Consider the following 3,359-nt stretch of genomic DNA (forward strand, 5'->3'; position numbering starts at 1 on the left):
GGAACGAAACAACAGAATTGGGGGACCTACTTCACCCTTGCTTTTATAAACCTAGTAGGATTGATGTAAGAAATTCACAAACTTTGTTATAATTTTTTTTCGTGGCAGATTGTGACAGGTTGTTTGTCACTTTTATATAGACACATCATTTTTTATTTTATTTTTCCATAATTTGTCAGGTGGAGAGTGATGGCAAAAATTGTGCATTTGTTAGAGGAGGATTAACTTGTAAAGAAATTTTTTTATAATTGAGATGATCTTTTTATGTTTCCACTTACAAGTAGTGTAAACGGATTTCATGAAGAGAGAATAAATAGTTAGAATCTTCTCCCTTTTCCTTTCCTTTAGACCAAAACTCACTTATAAAATTAAATAAAAAAAATTAATAGAATTTTTCACAAATGGGTTTTGAGCTTTATAGAGGTTGACAACGGAACCTGATAAATAACAGATCATTCATATCATCCTTGGAATGGGAATCTTTCTAAAGGATGCTATTAATTTGCAGGCACATTTATGTAATACACACCTTTAAAGTGGGGTAGTAATTGCAACAATGTCCCACTCCCAGTGGGGTTTTGCCTCTTGATTTTATCCCTGAAGAATAATAGTTGTAATAGTTGTTGAGTCTTACATTTAGTTGTAATAGTTGGTAAGTCTTACATTTGAGTAGTTGTTGTGAAATTACAACTTCAAGGAAAGCAAAAAAAATAGTAAGTCATAATTTCACAACAATATCAGGGAAAACAAAAAAATAGTAGTTAAAATATTGAACGTAAAACAGAGATGAAGGCGCCGTCTGTGGGAATCGAACCCACGACCACGTGGTTAAAAGCCACGCGCTCTACCGGCTGAGCTAAGACGGCGTATTTGTTTCTCTATTTCGAAATATATATGGTAAAGCTATGTTTCTCATCTTTTCCCAGCTTCATTTCAACTACTGGTAGTCGACTAGGCTTCTGTGAAGAAGCTTGTAGCCACTTTTTCTTTCCTTTGTAAAACAGAAAAACTTCTACATAATTATTTAAAAGGATGTGACTTGTGAGAGAAGGTCTCCCTCAATAAATTTAAAGTCTAAGTTGATAATTTTATATAATTTTTTAAATTAGTAGTATTGCATCTCAATATAAAATTTAAATACTTTTCATTACTTGAGATGTAAAATTATTACTTAATTTTTGTATTTAAATTTTATTAAACATGTCATTTTTTATTAATAATATGACTAATTCAATTAATCTAAAGTATGATGTTATCAATTAATTTAAAATAAATTATTTGTGTTTACACAATTATTGGGATGAGGATTTTATATACACATAGGTTTTAAATTGCACCTAGTGTAACTTTAAATAATATTACCCTACTCAATATTTTTCAATTGAATGCAAATTTTAACAAATTCACCGTTGGATTACATTATCTTCATACACTCTCCATGCTTGCAAAATTTCAAAGATGATTAAATATTAATAGTCATGTCATCAATCAATTGTTTAAATTCAAGTTTTTGTAATTTAAAATATTGAATAAAATATGATTTTATAAATCGAATAATAAATAACAACTAATTGACATAAATATTGGTATGCATGCGTGTTAAGAAAATATAATCCAACAGTGGAATTTTTAAAATATGAATTCAATAACAAGTTATTAGGTGGTGTAATATTACTTAAAGTTACAAAAGGTGTAACTTGAACCTAACCTTTATAAAGTTTTCCGACGAAGATTTACTTGAAATCCATCCAATCTGCTCGAGATCTCCACTAGATCTGGTAAGATATCACCGGATTTGGTGAGATCTCTGCCAGTTCTGATGGAGATCTTGCCGGATCTGGCAAGATCTCAACAAATCTAGTGAGGACTTGCCGTATTTGACTAAGATTTAGTCCGGATTCAGGCAGTTTCTACCGTTGCTCAACCTTGCTTTACGGATATCGATTTGGATCGACCCGACCGCCATCCAATTAGTTATCCGAATGAACTGACTACCTCACCGATCGGAGGCGGGTTTGAAAATCCACAACCCGAGTCTGTCGGGTCAATTGCTGGTTGAGCACAAACCTAACCTAGACCAACTTGTGGATGCCCCTAATTCACTCACAAGATATTCTTTTATAATATAATAATGGGTTTGGGCTTTTTATATTTTTTTATTTTTTTATTGAGGGCTAAGTCTTAAGTGGCCTACCCCTTAAGCCATCTAATGTGAGAAGTAAATAAAAATCCCTTTGATAAAGGGTTGGTGGTGAAGAAAATAGAGAGATAGAAAAAGATAAGAGATGAAGTCAATGCAATACTTTTTTTGCCTTCTCACCATTATAAAAAGTAAGAGAGTAAAGAAAGAAGAGTTTATTGGTCAATGTGGCAAGTGACCTAGTAGTCGAGGCGTTGGGCTAGCAAGACTTCACTTTGCGGGGTGTCTTGGGTTCAAGTTAACCCTCCCCCATTAGTAGGCCCATCTCTCTCTCTGCTGCCATGTGCATGTAGGGGTCACCCTATCCCCTTACACATCTTTTCTCTACTCAAAAAAAAAAAAGTTTATTGAAATCTGTTTTAAAAGTTTTAAACCAATCAATGATCAAACCTTATGCACCTAATCAACATTTGAAGTAGATTATTGTGGGCATCAATTACCACTTAAAAAAAAAAAAAAGACTCAAGAACTGTGTAGGGGATTGTGACGATTGACAAGCACAATTTATTTATTAAAAATATAAGGGGGAAGACTCCATAATGGGAAACTCAAACAACTGATTTATCAAACAAGACTTATATTCATATTGAAGCATGCTCATTACAATGGAAAAATCACTTTTTCCCGTGGTATTGAACTGTAATAGACAAGAATTTCTTTCTACTTTCTCTCTTCTTCTTTTTTTCTCTTTCTCTCTCTCTCTCTCTCTCCTTTTTCTTTCTATCCCTTTCCATTTGCCAGTCCCCCTCTTTTTATAGACATATTCTCTGCCCTTATCCTTCCAGTTGTCCTATTTCTAGCCAGATTCTAAGGGATATTTTTCCTCCTCTTTTTTGGGTTCCCTCCTTTCTTATCCTAAAACAGGACCATTTAGGGTGTATTCATTATTCAGGTTGTCTCATATGTATTTAATGTAGCAAAGGTTAGGTAGATAACCCCTCATTAATGCAGAGGTAAAAATCTCTGCTATCCTTATCTGTCTGGAGGGTTTCCCGAGGTTATATCTAGGCACACCATGGATTACTTATGTTCATTACCTCGGATAAGACTTTGTGAGATGTAGTGTATGGTCAATTTTGTGAGAACAATCCGCAAGGATTCCCTTTGCTTCCTAAATAGATGGTCTGATCCCATTCTACTCCACGGGATCTCCTAAGCA

The 3,359-nt window shown here is 33.8% G+C and overlaps 1 non-coding gene across 1 annotated transcript; it reads right to left on the minus strand.

Annotated features, from left to right (window-relative positions):
- Positions 1-793: 793 nt before the first annotated feature.
- Positions 794-866, minus strand: TRNAK-UUU (transfer RNA lysine (anticodon UUU)). The gene has a single exon. It is a non-coding gene; the product is annotated as a tRNA-Lys (tRNA).
- Between the last annotated feature and the right edge of the window lie 2,493 nt (positions 867-3,359).

The sequence above is a fragment of the Quercus robur genome, chromosome 7 (assembly GCF_932294415.1).
Source record: "Quercus robur chromosome 7, dhQueRobu3.1, whole genome shotgun sequence".
NCBI lineage: Eukaryota > Viridiplantae > Streptophyta > Magnoliopsida > Fagales > Fagaceae > Quercus > Quercus robur.